We start from the raw sequence: 17,825 nt of genomic DNA on the forward strand, positions 1-17,825 counted from the left end.
TGGTGAGGAATGCAGCCCACAAAAACAAGTGCTAAGTGCTGAACTTTCTTTGTGTTGAATAATTTCAAGTTAAATTTATTAATCTTTTACAACAGAAGAAACACGACAGTGTGAGACACCTCAGTTTGATGCAATAACTTATAACATACTTTTACAGGATCTTTTAAAATGCAGATTTCTTACATTCTTCTGATACAACATATTTTAATTGAGTATAAGCGTATATTAATAAATTATTTGGGTTCCTGTGAGTTTGTAGCATATCTTGATTAGCTGAGAGGGGAGAATATTTTAAGCAGGCCTTTCGAAAAGTTGATAGTAATGAATAAATACCATATTAATACATATTATGGAGCTATATAATGATACGTGATTTGGTTGATGTTATATGCCTCATTAAGAGGCATATTTAATATGCAATGGGAAACGATTTACTCTCCACAAATAGGACCACAGTCTTCAAGCAATAGGTGCTCATATATCTCAATTAAAGCCAATAAAATCAGATTTAAAAAGGGGAGGGGGAAACAGAGAAAAAAAAAAAGGAGAAAAAAAAAGAGAGAAGAAACCATGGCAGACTGACAGAAGGCTTTCTCACATAATCTCATTTTCTGTGAGTCCCTGCTACTTCGCAGGCTGTTTGCAAGGGATGGCTTCGGCAGCCCTCTGCTTTTAACTCCCTGCATCCCGAGGCAAAGGCTGCGGACAGACCCCCGCCCGCTCGTCCCCACCAGTGTCCCACCAGTGTCCCACCAGCTCAGAGCCGCCGCGGGCCGTCGGGCCGCCCGACATCGCGCCACGGCGGTGCCGCCCGGTGGCCGCCGGCACCGCCGGCGGGGTCCCCGCAGGGCCACCCCGGGGCACCCGCCGGGGCGGGCCGGGCCGGGCTGGGGTCGGCGGCGGGCGGGCGGGGCCGGGCTCCGTGAGCTCACGGCGCTCGGGCCAATGAGCGGAGCGGCGGCGCCGCGGCCGGGGTGTCCCTCGTGTGGCGGCCGCATGGGGAGGGCGGCGGCGGGCGCGGGGCGAGCGGTCCCGGCGCGCCCCCGCCCACCCGGGGGCCGGCACTGAAGGGGCGGTGCCGCTGCCCGGGCACAGGTGCGGCGGCGGTGGTGGTGTCGGTGTCGGTGTCGCGGGCGGGTGCGGAGCGCCCTCCTCCCGGCGGCGCCCGGTGGGGGATGTGCCGGCCGCCGGGGGCGCGCCGCCCGTGGGAAGCGCGCTCCTGACGCCACCTGGGTGCTGCGGGGAGCGCTCGGCGCGGAGCGGGCGTTGTGGGGTCGCCGGGAGCCGGGCAGGTAGGAAGGAGGAGAAGCGCCGGTTCGAGAGGGTCTGGGGGGCTTTTGTTTGTTTGTCCTCTCTTGCGTGCGCTGTGCCAGCGGTGGGGAGCGGCGTGCGGTGCCGCCCGGGCCGGCAGCGCGGCGGGACTCCCCGCGGGGAAAGTTGGGGACACGGTCCCTGCGGCGGGGTGGGTGAGGAGCCTTAGGACCCCCTGCCCGCTGCTCCCTGCCCTCCCGGGGTGAGGGGGCTCAGGCGGTCGCAGCGGCGGCGGCCGCCGGAGGGCTCCGCGGAGTGCGGCGGGGCTGCCCCGCTCCCCGCGGGGCTCGGCGGAGCTGCCGCTCCCGGGGAGCGCTGCGCCCCTCGAGCAGCGCCGCGAGGTGCCCGTAGGCTCGCCCTTCCGCTGAGTCGGAGAGGTCGGGGGCCGCCGCCGCACAGCGCGGCGTCTTGTCTTGCGGCGGCTCGCCCCGGAGCCCCGGGGCAGCGCTCGACGTGCCGCCCGCTGTCGGGCCGGTCCCGCGGGGGCAGTGCGGGGGCGCGCAGCGCTGCGCGGCCTCCCCGAGGGCAGTCGCTGACCGTCCCCGCGACTGTGAGCGGTGTCCGCTCCTTTCTGGATCCAGCGGGGATCGCGCACCGGAGTGCGGGCTGGAGTTTGGGAAGGTAGCGGGGGGTAGGGTGTGCGCTGCCAGCGCACCCACGGGAGTGTCTGAAGCGGAGCCCGAGTATTTACTTAAAACCGTAACTAGCAGTATTCCATTTGCTGTATAAGTCTTGGGGCAGAGAAGCCCAAATGGACTCATGTGAAGGGCTATGGATCCACTCATGCGGGTTTTCTTACTGATTAACTGGCTTCTGATTGTCTGGGATTACTTTGGAAAAACGCAAATCCCAGCAAATATCTGTGCTGACCATATATAGAAGTAGTTGCAGACTGAAGAACTATAACTTCAGTATCGCTGACACAGGTTGAGAAACTTTAAAAACAGCAAACAGAAGTCGGGATATGTCCTGAGGATGTTGCCCAAGTGATATATTTTCTTGTGTTTACATCCTACATTGACTATTACTTTTTTTTTTTTTTGTTTACGTACCTATATACCTCAAAGTTAGTGAATGATATATTGATTTTATTTCGCCTGCCTCTATATTTAATCTGGCAGCATTTGGTTTACTTAGTTGTGTTGGACCAGGACTGCAGTAGGAAACACTGCTTTTTCCACGTTGGAAGCCTGGTTTGGTGGCTTTCAGAAACGTACTTCAGCTTGAAAGCAAGCAGGTCACTCATACAGTAGCAATTTTCCGTGGCAATAAAGAAGTATTGCAGGGTTTTCTGATGTTGTGTCTAAAAAAGTTTTCATGTTTTTTGCTATCTTCTTATAAAAAAAAAATTAATATAGTTCTTTTATTACCAGAAGCTTTTATGCGTATTGCCCCATAGAGCACTATGAAGACTACATTTTTCCAGTGCTGAATCTCGTTCAGAGTAATGTCTTTTAAGTTGGTGTCCTGTGCATGTTAACAGAGTAACTCCAGCATTAGGAAACAAGAATCAGTTGACTTGAACTGAAACACTGAAAACAATTTTCTTGGGTTGTTTTGAATGTAGCAGTTTTGCTGGATTTTAGTAACAAAGAAATGAAATGCTCCAGGGATAATCCGGTATGAAATTTATCTGACTTGCTGCCAGCTATATCAAAACATGTTGCAAGTTCTCCTCTTCTACCAGATGCACTTTGCCACCAAACCCAGAAATTTGGTTTTTTATCCTTTCCTGTTTCATTCAAAAGAAATAAAACCTAATTTATTACAGAAACTGTCACGAGTTGTAAATTCATCTCATTTTCAAGTAGATGAATAGTAACTTTCTGGAGGGAGCCAATGGCATACTTTGTATCATATATCTGTATATTATCAAGTGCAGTCCATTTTTCTTTCTGTTACTGAAAAAAATTCATCTTACTCGTAGTAATATAGTCTGCATCCAACAGCTTTATACATTTTAGAGTAGCAGCCTCAGTAGTTGCTTTCATAGTGAAAACCAGCCATGACCATATAAAACATCACACAGTGCTCAATGGTGCCTTAAATTACAGTTCTAAGTATTAGTATTAAGGAGTAAAATCTCTTGGTTAATTTGTAAGCTGGTGTAAAAAATTGTTGCACTTACTACACTCTTCATTCTAAAGCTATAGTAACTGGTTTAAAACTCTCAAACCTCCCTTTCTTGCATTAGTATTTGGGTTTTAGCCTTAGTGCTATCAGTGTTTTCAGGATCAAATCCTAAACTCTAAAGAAAATCTTGTGATGACTAAGGTAAAAATTTCTTCTACACGAATACTACAGCATTATGGTTCATATGTCATATCTCCTGTTCTCTCTGTCTTGATTGTAGCAGACAGCCTAAATGTGTACTTTGTGCCAACAATTCCTGTGCTTACGCAGTGTTATGTGACTCAGAAAGGGGTGCAAAAGGTGCATGATGCTTGGAAAAAGTCTGAGTGATCTGGATGACCTTAATTAATATTGTTCATTATCATATTACAGCTTGTTTGCCATTAAGAGGAGATGGTGTTCTGAGGATAAGACAAAGTATTTGTGCAATATTTGAAGGCAATGAAAGCTCTGCTCAGTGCATGTAAACGCATGGTTGCTTAGTTTAGTACATAACATAATAAAACAGTTTACTAATATTAATAGCGTCGCATACTATAATGGCAGATTTTCATTTAGTGAAGATATATAATAAAGCTTTAAAATAAGGAACAGTATGGATAAAAATATGTGGGGAAGGATATGCAGTGCCATCTCAGTATTCTTATCTGTATTTAAGTACCATATTTTATGAATATGTAACAGATATTTAAATGGATCTGTAAGCTTGGAATAAAAAGAAAGAGCCTGGTAACACCAAAAGTAGTCTGTTTTGCAAATCCATTCAACAGTGTTGCTACATTCCCTGTAACTTCATTCTATGTCTTCAACTGAAGAATATAAATTCTGCCAGACTGCACGGCTGCTGTAATGTGTGAAGCTGTCAGTTAGAGAGCTGGGAGAGTGTCCATCACCTACACCTCTAGAAGCCCAAATTGTGCCTCTCAGTCCATCCAGCAGTGTTGTAGCATATACGAGACTATGTACCTGATGGGGTTGGGGTACAAAACATTATAAATAAATCTAGTATAAGCCTGGTGTGCCATGATTAAACTACGACTTCATGCTCAGGAGTTGTCTTATTTTTCTTTTAAGACAGGATAAGAGCAGGCTGCAACATACTTCTTGTGCCTTGGTTGAGTGCCACTGTAACACAACCTTGTACATGGAACCCTGATTAGGAGATTCAGTGAGGGCAAAAAGAAAAGGCATTCTCCTGAATGTCAAATGTTGAAATTACTGTGTGTTAGAATGATTAACCCTCTTGCATGTTCTAAGTGTGTGGTTTCATGCTGCAGGCATCCGTTGGTGTAAAGGAGGGTAGGCTTAAGTGAATTTCTTTATTAAATGTTTGCAAACTGAAGGCAAGGTCTTTTCTATGGTTGGAAAATATTTGGAAAAACAAAAGATGTCAGTTATATTACAAATGATAAATAATCAGTTGCTAGAATGAGAGCTAGAGGCAGCTTGATACTTCTGTAAATTAATCTTGATGGAGATAGTAACAGAGAAATATTTGATAATATAGCTAGGGTATGGATAATCAGAAAGTGTTTTCCTGGATATTATTCAAAAATGCAGCCACTTGTCAATGCCATTACCTTTCCTTTTCTGTTTTTTGTCCTTTCATTCTAAAGATAGAGTAAACAAAAACCTAACATTTTTTAATTTAGAACACTTTCCTGCAAGCAAATTGAAAGTTTTGTTCATTTACCCAAGTGCAATACATCACTATAGTCACAGTATCAGAGTCCGTGCAGACCAACCGTCTGGTTGATCTCTGTTGTGAGCATTATTCCTAAACTTGATCTCCAGGAAGTGGTGGCTGCTCTGCTAGTTCTTGTGGGCATAGTGAATGTGACCAGGGGGTTCAGAATTTTCCAGTTAAATTCAACAAATTGATGGAATTGGGCTTTATAATGATCTATATTTCTGGTTATTTTTTCTTTCCCCCTCTGGGTAAGGACTCTGTGTGATGGTGTGTAAGGTTAATCTCTCACCATATTTAGATGATAATCTGTCCTTCTGCATTCCCAGTATATCTCCATAGGAAAAAGATTAATTGTGACATACAAAAGCTTGTAATACAAAAGTCAGAAGTTTATCTCTAACAAACAAGTTCATAGAGGACTGAGAAACTTGGAAGGAAGGGATTAAAAAAGTGCTTGGCGTTTCTAGTGCATGTCTATGTACATGACTTCTGTTAAAGAAAATTATCTAATCTCAATGCCAGTGGTTGGCCAAGGGGTTTTGTGCAATGTGGTTTACCTGCTTAGCTCTAGGTGTGTTTGTGTTGAACATTTTGTCCATTATTACCTTATTTGACAGCATTAGGAGCCAGATGCTGAAGGTTCTTCACAGACCTTTAAGGCTCCACATGATATATGGAGGGACCCCTTTTCGGGTCAAATGTATAGAGTTGTGACATCATGCGTTGTCCTGCAGCCTCCTTATTCTTGTATGTCCTTGTCCAAAGCAGAAGATCCTTCCAGCATCTAGGATTAATGGGTTTTGAGAAACCTCAGACTTTCATGCAGGAATGTTGAGAAGCTATCAACTATAACATCTAAAGAATATAAACATGACAGTTTTGAAGGGGAAAAAAATGCTATCTATCATCCACAAGAATTTATAAAAAACCTCCATCATTTCATTATGAAATAAGTAAATTTGAGTTCAGTAATTATGTGGGTTTCTAGTAGCAGGAAATACACTATTAAGGCTGTCAAATCGTACATGAAAAAAAAATCTTACTAAATACATACTGAAGAAGGAAAGTGTTCCACTTCCTTCAGCCTTACACTTTAAACAGTTATGCAGAGACACACTATCCTTTATAGGATTTAAATAGCAAGTCAAGCCTAAAAAAAAGGAAAATTTTCTCTAAAACCTTAAATACCTTGTAGAAGGTACTGGGCTGCAAAAAATCAAATAATAAATAATTTGGTGAGATAATTGTAGTGTTGTTATAGAATATTAATTACCTCGTTTGGTTTCGTGTGACCTGGAAAACACTTATCCGCTTCATGGCTATTACTCAGGAATGAGAGTAAGCAGGTCATTGTCTTGAATGAACATACTTGCACTCACTAAAAATGCCAAAGAAAGGTCTCTGCAAAACTCTGAAAGAACAGTGTCAAATCTGCAGAGAAAAGTGTTAAATTTCTCTTCCTTATGCTAATGTAGAGGATCTTGTCCCACCGAGTGCCATTATGTATGAAAGGAGACACATCCTTGTGATCTTATGGGAATTCCTGAAACACAACAGAGATTGGGTCTGTCTTGAGGTATTAAGACAGCAATACTCATGCTGCACATACTGAAGCATGAAATATCCATTATGCTTGCTTTGATGGCTGCAAGTTCTATATTGGTCACCTATGCAAAATCATAGTGCTTTTTTTGTTTGTTTGTTTTTTTATTTTTATTTTTTTTATTTTGTTTTGGCCAGCAGCCTTGTAGCACTTTCCCATATTTCTCTAGTAAAAATTAATAGTACTAATTGCCACTTCTTTTATCATTAATTTCTGAATCAACATGAAGTATTGCTATAGCAACTAATCCTTTTGAACTTCACTGCAGACAATTAGTAGGAGAATTCAATCTTAATATGTAATAAGCACAATAGTAAGAACTATTCAAAGGATTAAGGAGCTTTTAAAGGGAGTAATACAAACACTCAAAACTGTCATGAAAGAACAGAACCTGAAAATTTTCAGAATTATCTTTATTAATCATCTCCAGTTGCTATACGAAAGTGCATACTTGTTTTAAACAAAATAATTACAGCACATTGTGTCTCATCAGAGATAAAATACATCACCCTGTGGAATACTCTGCAGATTTTTATCTTTGATAATAATGTTTCAACGTAAACTGCTGCATCCTTACTCAAAGTGTAGTTGCCCTTTAGCCCTGAGAGTGGATGTGCAGGAAAACCCTAAGCAGGTTTCAGGATTAACTGGACAGCAAATAATCCAAATTTACGAGCTCAGAATTAGATAGTGCTTTATCTCTGCTTTTTCACCAGCATCTTTTTTGTTTTCCTTCCTCAAAATGGATTGCTATTTGCATTTTACCTTGTCATCTCTCTTGATAACAGGCAGACAAGGGAAGTTATCCATATATGCACACACACACATCAGGAGGCATAAGGGGTGTGGAAGATCCAAACACCTGAGGAACATTGGAATAAAAGGGAAATGTCTTACACTGCAAGTCCAAGATTGATATTATTGGCCGTGATAGATTTTGAGGTAGTGAAAGCTTATAAATCTTTAGGGGGAGCTAGGTTTCTGAGGATGTTGATTGCACTGAAAGAAGGTTGTGAGAGAACAGAGTATAAGGACAGGTGAAGGGTAAGAACAAGACAACTGTAAATTAAGGAAGAGTCAAAGAAGGGGCAGTGCCTGTAGGAGGGAAGTCTGAAGGTAGTGTTGTGGGAGCCTGTGACTCTTACATACATACAGGACGGAGAAAAGAAGAAGGGGGAACAGTAAAAGACCCAGAAAAAAATGGAATAACATGATTCTAGATTCTAGGGAGAACATGCCTGTGGCAGAAATCCTGGGAAGGATGTGACAGTTTCCTGGGGGGGGGAAGGGTCTCCTGGGGGGGGGAAGGGTCGTTGTGTGGATTCTTGCTTCACCTCGAGAAGTGATGGCTTCATAATGGTGCTTCACTGGATGTCAAGACTGCCTCTTCTGTGTATTATTGATATATGTTTTGGTATATGCAGTGCCTCTGACTCCTAGCAGACCTTCTGTGGTTACTCTGACCAGACTGTTAACCTTACAAGTAATAATTGGTAGGACGTAAATATTGAAAATGAAATTGCATGGAAGGCCACAGCTCTGCAATTTTCTCTTGTCAGAACACGTCTTCTTGGAGAACCCTTCAAAGCTCTCTGCATAATGTCAAATGGTACCATTTTCAAGCAGTCAAAGCTTTAAATTTCCCTTCCACTTGTACCTCCTGGTTGTTCCTTTTATTAGCATAGTGATATGGCTTTGTTAACTGGGAAATCCTAGAGAAAATACTGCAATAAAAGCTAAAAGAGCATTACAAAATCAATAGTGAAGAAACACTGAGTATCTTTTACTTGCAGGGTTCTTGGAAGACGAATGATCCTTGGAATATTTATGTATGTAAACAGTGTTCTAAAATATCTATCGCAGAAAGCTTCTTCTAAGAAACAAAGTCAGTTTAGCAGTGTCTCTTAAGGAGGTATGGAAAAAAGGAGAATTGGAGTCGTATCTTGGGCCTGGAGCTGCTGAGAGAAATTCAGGGAGATTTAGATCTAGTAAGGAGGCTTGTGGTGAAGAGTTGTTGATTTCACATGTCTTTATATTCTTTTTCTGGTCATTGTTTTGTATAAAATTGTCTTATATTTCCTGCAGGAAGTGATGGAAAAAAAAAATTCACTCTTAAAAAAGACATAGATTTTCTCTGGAAGACAAAAAACATTGATCTCTAGTGTCTGGATGCAGTATAAAAAATAAAGGGCTAAAAAAGAATGACTTCAGAGCAAATGGTGATGAAAGAGATGAAGCAAATGTGTGTGGAAGAGAAGCTTACCGAATTACAACTCAAGGAGTAAAGGATTTTGCTATAGAAAATAGTTGCTAAAAATAATGCTATACAATGCAAAGGGAACTAATATAAATAGAAAAGCAATGAGAATAATTTGTAGCTCCATTTCTGGAAGCTGCTGTTCAGTAGCTACTGGCTAGTGATGACGTGTTAGGTAGATGTATTGGTTCTCCTTTTCCTTGGTGTTAAACTGCAGTGTGATATGGGAGTATATCAACAAATCTGAAGACAGTGTCTGACTTTCCTGTTGATAGACAGTCATAGATATATGCCTTGGATTGTCAGGTTTTTCCTTTTCAGTCATACAGCAGTTTTCACTGGAAAAGCATAGTGCCTACTAAGACTTCCAAATAAAAATACAAGTGACTGTTACTTTTCCTCCCATTCAATATCTCCATTCAAAAAAACTCAGTTGTTTTGTGAAAGCAACTATGTGGAAGGTGAAGATGAACTGTACTTTTCAGAAGTAGCAGACGGTGTTTATACTGTTCAGTACTGAGTCAGTAATTTTCATTCTCACTCAGCTCAATGAAAGCTGTGTTTGTTTGCTGAAGGGAATGCTAAAGAGGCAAAAATGTGCAAGCAAGATTGAAAAGAAGTTTGTTGGGTTGGCGTGGTCAGATTTTGGTAGCAGGAGGGCTACAGGGGCAGCCTCTGTGTGAAACTGTTAGAAATTTCTCTTATGTTGGATAAAGCCAGTGCCAGACAGCTCCAAAACAGACCCACTGATGGTCAAGGCTGAGCCCATCAGTGATGCTGGTAGCACCTCTGGGATAACATTCAAGAAGGGAAAAAAGTTACTTTACAGGACAGTAACTCTGCAGATGCCAAGGTCAGTGAAGAAGGAGTGGGAGGAGGTGCTCCAAGCACCAGAGCAGCCTGTGGTGAAGACTGTGGTGAGGTAGGCTGTCCTCCTGCAGCTCATGGGGGTCTGTAGTGGAGCAGAGATCCACCTGCAGCCAGTGGAGGACTCCATGCTGGAGCAGGTGGGTGCCTGAAGGAGGCTGTGACCCTCTGTGAAGCTCGTGCTAGAGCAGGCTTCTGACAGGACCTGTGGAGAGAGGAGCCCACACTGGATCAGGTTTGTGACCTGCAAGGGACCCATGGTCAAGCAGTTCATGAAGGTTTACAGTCCATGGGAAGGACTGAGTTTGGAGAAGTTGGTAGAGGACTGTCTCCAGTGGGAGGGACTCCATGCTGGAGCAGGGGAAGAGTGTGAGGAGTTCTCCCCCCGAGGAGGAAGGAGCAATTGAGGCAATGTGTGATGAACTGACTGTAGATCCCATTCATGGGGGAAAGGTGTTTTGAAGATTTGGGTTTATTTCTCATTATTCTACTCTGATTTTGATGGGGCAAATTTTCTTATTACCAAAGTGGAGTCTGTTTTTCCCATCATGGCAATCAGTGAGTGATCTCTCCCTGCCCTTATCTTCACCCATAGCCTTTTGTTTTATTTTCTTCCCCCTGTTCAGATGAGGAGGGGAGTGATAGAGCAGCTTTGGAGGCAGCTGGTATCCAGCCAGGGTCAACAAAATGTTTGTAAATACAGCAATAGTTTCCATATATAATCTTTAAAAACTGCCTAAGATGTGATAATTTTCTACTGCAATCTCTAGAAATTTAGAATTTTCTTTTGCAGTGATGTTGGCTTGAACACTTCCAGCTTGAGCTGGATAGAACTTAAACTAAGTTACAAATTCGTATTAATTTGAACACAAAACTGTTTTAACTTTCTTTAATGTCAAAACTCTTTGGGAACTGATGAGTTTTTGTGTTGATATCAAAGTTTTAGGTTCATACCAGTGATTAAAAATATTGGATGTTTATTTTACTGGTAAAAAGTTAATTGAAGGATTCATTCAAATCTTATTTTCAATACTATGTTTCTGAAGATCATACTTTATATGAGATATATTTCTCCTAAGCACAACCCAAGCGATCTATCGTTAAAAGCACGTTCTTACAAGCTTTGAAGCTGTTTACCTTTCCATCCAGTTTGAGGAAGAAAAATGTCATTTGTTATATTAATTTCTGCATTCACTGTGGTTTATTGCCATCTGTGAATAAAATATTGAAGCTGAACAGATATCATGATTTTTACTAGTGTTTATTAGTCTCCTCTCCTGCCTCCTCCTCAAAAAACAGCATTAAGTTGTTAAATGAAAATGATGATTCTGGAAAGATGCTTTTTTTCAAGTACGCTAAGCAAGCATGGATTTAGTTTTACAGATTTGTATTAGACGCTTTCTTTAATTAGGTTGGAAAAAACTCATTTAAGTAAGTGCATGTTGAGTCTGACATCCAGAAATGTGGTTCAGTAAATAGGTACTTGGAGTGCAGAATTTTCATGAAGCATTACATGCTAAAGATTTTCAGGGCTCTTGTGAGCAAATCTACTGCTGATGTAAGCTGCCAGGATCAGCTCTTGAATTATGGGTATGGTAAAATCACGCTTTTAAATGCCTGAAACAGAAGAATGAAGGCTATGTGACTTGTAAGCTGACAGCAGCAATCAGGAGGAAACCAAGCATGATCTCAAGTGAACTTTGCTTGAAATAAAATAGTACACAAAAAACCTCATTTCTCCTAATTTCTTCCCCACAGTTTTAGCACATGTACACAATTATCACTTGCTGTCATATTTGCAAGTTAAGAAAACGGAATTTCAAATATAAATATGATCGGATATGTTGTTTTCAAGGAGAAAATATTGAAATTGAAACAGTTTTTAGCATATTGATTACTTTGAATGTAGCTAAATGGCTAATATGTAGCAACCTGCCAATATTAGCATGCTGAGGTCTTATCCTTATTACATCAGTTTGAAAGTTTCCGTGATACAGTGAGTCATACAGGCAACCAGTATCCTTTTCTGTGTCAGGTATCATCAACTTGTTTCACTTCATATGTTGTTGTTTGGTGGGTTTATTTGTTTCTAGGAATAATGCATTTTTTTTACAACAACTGTAGTTTTGCTTCTGCTTCTCTAAAATTTCACTGTGATTACTGTTTCTGTAGAAGTTATGGAGTGTAAAGGTTCCTTTAAAAGAAAACCAAACCAGTCAACAACAACCCCCTGCCCCCCAAAAACTCCCCAACCCCCCAAAAAACCTGAAAACTGCAAAGCAACAAACAAAAAACCTCACAAAGCCCAAACCTCATCTTTTTTATTTTATAAAGTGGTAACATTTTCTTGATATGGCTTACGTAATTGGATGGGTCATAATTTATTTGTCTTGTATATTGATTTATATAACAAGAACACTAGAACACTGAGAATATTTGTGTTACAGCCTTTTATGATTGTGTGACTTGCATGACTGTGACTCTGCTTTATGATTGTGATTGAAATTGGGTGTTGCAATGTCATTAAGGAGAGCATTTCTGAATCTTAGTGTTAGGCATGCCAAAACTCGGATTTCCAGGCTGTTTCTTTCAATTACTCAGATTTTTTTTGTTATTTTTTTATTCACTGTGTGTTTGAAACTGTGGTGGTGTTTGTTTTTAGCTTTAGCAGCTACTTTCCTTCATTATGTATTTATTTTTTACTATATTGAAAATAACTTCTGATGGCCTTTCACTTGTTTTTTTCAATTGGTAATGCTGCTGCTCCTGATCTCAGGGTAAACAAATGTAATGGATTCATTGGTAACTGGGTTGAATCTACAAAGTTAAATTATTAATTTAATTTCTCCATGGATTGTGGAAAGTCCTGCACCTAATTCATGGCCACTTACAGGTTATTATCGTCAGTTTAGGGAAGGTAAGATAATTACCTTACTGTTTTTGGCAGAAGTCCTAAAAAGAAACATTTCTGTAAGAAATTTGAGAATTCTAATGGTTAAGATGATAAGGTATGCTTGGACCTGAATGTGTATACTAGAAAACTGTAGTTCTGATATCTCCCTTCACCCTCCCCTCTCCCCCTCCCCCAGTCTTTGATGCCAAGTATCCTGGATTATTAATGATTAAGAGCAATGAATAGATGCAGAAAATGTTCACTTAACATATTTGGATAGCTCATGCAGGAGGTTATGTCTAAAAGCTACAACATAAAGAGGAAACACTATAGAGGTGTTCTTACATTTGATAGATGTGTGTATACACCATCTGGCTGTGTTTCTGTCTTAAAGATGTGGGGTGACACCTAGCACTGTTAAGCTATAGGTTGGGTTTTCTTTTTGTTTTGGATTTGGACAAATTGAAGTTTCACTTCAGCCTGTCTTTCACTTTCTTTTACTTTTTTTTAAGCTCAGACAGTGAAAAGCGTGGGACTTTTTCTGCTCAGTTTTACTTGTGTGTTTTGTTTATAACATTTTTAAACCATGAAAACTGGAAAACTCAAAAATCCTTCAATTTTTTTTTCTACCAGAGATATTACCCTCTCCTAGTAAATTGAAACAGAAATGTGAATTCTAGAAATATGTGGCCAGTTGCTCTTGTTTTAGCCAATGATGTGCGTGGAGTGTACGTGTGCAAAACATACTTCAAGGCCTGTCCTAATCAACTTAAGCAAAATAAATTGAAATAAATATCCCCGAACTATTTGCAGCAGTTACATTATATTAATTTAAATGAGATTAAAGCTATAATATGTGTAGCTATTTTCATGTGAAGATAAGCTTAAGAAATATTCTTCCTCTGATCCTAGTTCGGAGTAACAACCAGACCAGAACCTTTCATTTGAAGATTATATTTCCCTCCTGAATTTCTAGTGTCCTTTTTGCACCCCTCTGCTGGTTAGCTGTATATAATTTTTCCAAATATTTTTTGTTATGTGTATTTTATGTAAAAGTTCAGTTCTGATGAAGTGATCTGTGTATATATTAGGACTTTCATTTTGAGAATCATGGAACTGGAATAAATATTCTAAACAGGTAATTATGCACAAAATTATAAGAATAGAGGTTGTTATTCATAGGTTTGGGTAGGAAGTTTTTGTTTTGATTGCGCTTGTTAATAGATCTTGTGTGGATAAAACATGAATTTTATTAGAGAAACTTGAGTGAAATGGCACCCACGGAATAGAGTTGAGGTTCTACAGAATGAACCTGAATTGTATTGTGCATGTGAAGGTAAGAACGTCATATTCTGAACCGGGCCGTAAGAGGGAAAGCTCCTTGATATAGTACTGCTGTAATAGTAATACGACTAATGGTGGATTTGTGGTGTTTTGGCATTTTATCTTTCCAGCAATACTTGTACAGAGCTGAGAGAGGTGACTGAGAAACTGACTAATGCATAGAACAAAAAGATGAGTAGCTAGTGACTTGTCAGCAAGCAATTTTCAACAGCTTTAACTTGGAGTTTCAATGATTTTAATAGATTGTTTGACTGCATTATTTAGTAGCAAGGCTTTACCTCTGGATTTAGTGAAATCTTGTACTTTTGTCATGTCATTGGGATATCATGAAAATATGTGAAAATGGCTTCAGCAGTAATGTAGTGCAGAGTGCTTTGAAATGGATTAAATGACTCTATGTTAAAGCAAAATAGTTATTGAGTGCTTGCTAGACCGCTGAACTTTACCTAAATTAATGGTCATATTAAGTTAACAAAAATTTCTGATATAGCAAAGAAAAGGTCATTGAAATAAGGAAGTCATGTTCAGGAGTCCATACTGACACCAGAAGATGTAAAGTTGAATGTGCACAGTATGTTTGACTGAGAGGCTAGTTTTCCTTGTGTAATTGTAAATATGGTGTGCAAACAGCTGTAGAAGTATATTGTGATATTTTATCCCAAGGAACTTAATGTAAAAAAATGTGGGTTAGCATCAGAGTGGTTATAAATTAGCTATATTCCACTAGCTCACATTTACTTATGTCAGTTTGTAGCTCCTCTAAAGTCATCTTCAACTTTGCACAGAATACCTACGATGTTCACTCAGCTTCTGCCACCCATGAGAATTTTAAATAACTACAACTGAAGCTCTTTAGGCCTCTTGAAGAAAAAGAAAAAGCAGACCATGTACCAGCTGCTTTATTTTCCTTTTGCATACCCTTAGTGTTATACACTTCTGGTTCCTTCTGTATTGTTTGTGTTTGTTGATCTTTCTGAAATGAAAGTTACTGCAAATGTCAGCTGAGTGTTAGTGTTGCAGTGTCCATATTGGAAAAGCAAGTGTATAATTAGTGACTTGTGAATTCCCCTGTTGATATTTAGAAGCTTTGACCACCAATCCTGTATTTTAGGAGCTGCTTGAAATTGTTGTAATGAGAGTTGAGCTGAAATGTGCAAAACTTTGGATGCTACAAAAGTGACTTCATTGCATAACAACTTTGATAAAAAACCTGAAAGAAATAACTCTGGACTGAGGAATTTGTTTTCTCTTCTGACAAAACCTAAAAATTAGTCAACTAACTACAGTCAAGTGAACTTATGTGGTTTTTCAGGTACGTATTAATTCCACAACAGCTATATTACTACCTCAGGAAACTTTTAAACTCTTTAGCTTAGGTGACAGATGGACAAGATACTGTCTAATTTTCACTGAGTTAGTGCTATGGGATTTCCCCTTTGCTGTTCCTGTTAATCTTCTCTATTTAGTTAAAATTCAGAGAAAGGAGATGAGGACAGTTATCTGACTGTAGAGGCAGGCTGGCCACCCAGGAGAGTTGAAAGTTTATAATGATTCTAGTCAGTGGGGAGGAATTGTGGAAGTTTAAGTTTCTGTCATTCATAGATCTGAAGTGCAGTGCTTTCAAACTTTGGCATTACCATTATGCCTTGAAAATCTAGATAGATAATTTCCATTTCCACAGGACAGTGCAAGTTGTCTGATAGTGAGGTACTGGGAGCCTGGAGGCAATTGCAGGCATGAGATAACGGCAGGTGGTGTTGGAATAGTTCACTAGCATGTGTTCCTGACTTGGACATGTACAAGCATTTGCACAGGCACCTCTCAATGAGGGAGAAATGTCAAGATTTGGCTCCTGGAAGTCTTTGTATGTAATCTTAAATGACTCTGTCATGGTGGGATGCAGCTGCATCTCAAGATGCTTGTGAGTTTGTAAACTACTGGTTAGTAATGAATCATTTGTGCAAAGGATTTCATTTTTTATCCCTTGAAAAATGGAGCTGCTTGTCTGCTTCAACAAAAAACTCCCCTCCACCCAAAAGTTTTCAATGTTCTGTTGCAGTTAATTCCACAGGACTTTGACTGTGAGGTGGATCACATGATGGTGGTTTTTTTCTGGGTCTTCAGCTAGAGGAAATAGTTTGGAAATGGGTTTCCAGATTCCCAGCCATCTGTTAAAGCTATCTTTCTTGAGACTGTTTGTTATTTCTGAGACTGCCTTATATTTCTCGCTAAACTGTAAGGCTGTAGTAGTCAAATATTTCCACAAGCTGGGTTGCTGAAAAATCCTTCAGTGACAAATTTAAGTCAATACTTCTATGTGGCAGTATAGCAGATGTTTCACCATTAATGTGAACTGCAAGCAGAACCATAAGCATGTCACAGGAGAGAAGCTAATCGTGTATGTTGAAGAAAAAATGAGTGAGTATTGGTGCTTGTGGACTAAGGCATTTGGAAGCTCTTGTACAGGGGAAGAAAAGCAGAATTAGGGTAGATGCTACAAGATTATAGACTTTTTTTTTTTATACAATGACATGGTATTTTAAATCACATACCAGATAAGAAGTGAAACGTTTTCTCCCTTACAGTCAGGGACAGTACATTAGCAGGTAATTTTCTAGCTCCTGTTGATCATATTGACAGGCAGTTTTTAATTAGGTAGTTTTAGCAGTGCTCTTCTGCCCAATAGCTCTTGCCATAATCAGGATGGAAAGAATTCCTCTGTACGCTCATAAAAATTGATTCAATTTTTTTTGTCCATTTACGTTTCTGCTCTGCGCAAAATGAATTCCTGTGCTCGACCTCAGTTGCAGACCAGTTCTCCACCAGAAGTGCAGTAGTCTGGCAAGCCAGCAGAAAGGGTGGAAACATGAACAGCAATTGCCAGAGCATTGCAGTACATTAATTTTACCTTAATTATACTTTAGCCCGTGATTAATACAGGTCACTGGTGGCTGGTCATATTGTAGATCATGCTGAAAATTGTACAATGACAAGTACAACTCCTCTGAGACATTTTGACTACCTTGCTTAAATAATCATTGTTTAAGCATGGTAAGGAAACTGTTTATTTTGAAAATGTTTCCAAGAAGTCCTAATCCCCTTTTGGGGTAAATGAAATAGTTCATGCTATGAGATTACTTTTAACTGTGGAAAGCAGTCGGGTCGAATACTGAAAAGGAAACAGAAAAGATAATTGGCTGTTTTGCTTTCTCAGCAAGTAAAGTGAAAAAATTTCTTTGGATTGGGTAGATGTGGAATGTCTTTGCAGTTAAAGATACAAGTTGATCAGGCAAACAAATGTATTCTCAGGAGAAGACTTTGGACCAAGAATGCTTAGAAGCAGTCTAGTTCAATGCCTGCACATCCGTAAAACTCATCCCTGGATAAGGAGGGGAAATCATTAGCTTAGGATAGATCACTCGTTTGCCATACAAAGTAGCACCACATGCTTTGTTTTGAACATTTTTTAGTCATTTCCCTAGAGATTGCCCCAAACATACAACTCCTCTGGTTAGCACTGCTTGGAGATCATGGTTATACTTTGTGTAACCAGCTAGCATATACCTGAACAAGAACTCCAGCTGTCACTGTCTTCTGTGTTTCTTAGCAAGCATCCCTCTTTCTGTCTTAATTGCAAGTCAGATGTTTGCTTTCTCCATATATTTCATATCATATCATGTTGCTTCAGCAGCAAGGCCAGTGCCTGTGTCTCCTCAAGGGAAGAGTT

General features: G+C 40.3%; 1 protein-coding gene across 4 annotated transcripts in view; it reads left to right on the forward strand.

The window, feature by feature from the left end:
* The first annotated feature begins 1,121 nt into the window (after positions 1 to 1,121).
* CHRM3 (cholinergic receptor muscarinic 3) overlaps positions 1,122 to 17,825 on the forward strand; it is a 274,717-nt gene continuing 258,013 nt past the window's right edge. For all 4 annotated transcript variants that reach the window (XM_051783778.1, XM_051783774.1, XM_051783776.1 and 1 more), the window contains exon 1: positions 1,122 to 1,292. The gene's annotated coding sequence lies outside the window, so the exon portion shown is untranslated. The remainder of the gene's footprint in view (positions 1,293 to 17,825) is intronic.

This window comes from Manacus candei, unplaced genomic scaffold, assembly GCF_025592945.1.
Source record: "Manacus candei isolate 608988 ecotype Guabito, Panama unplaced genomic scaffold, ASM2559294v1 h1tg000017l, whole genome shotgun sequence".
Lineage (NCBI taxonomy): Eukaryota > Metazoa > Chordata > Aves > Passeriformes > Pipridae > Manacus > Manacus candei.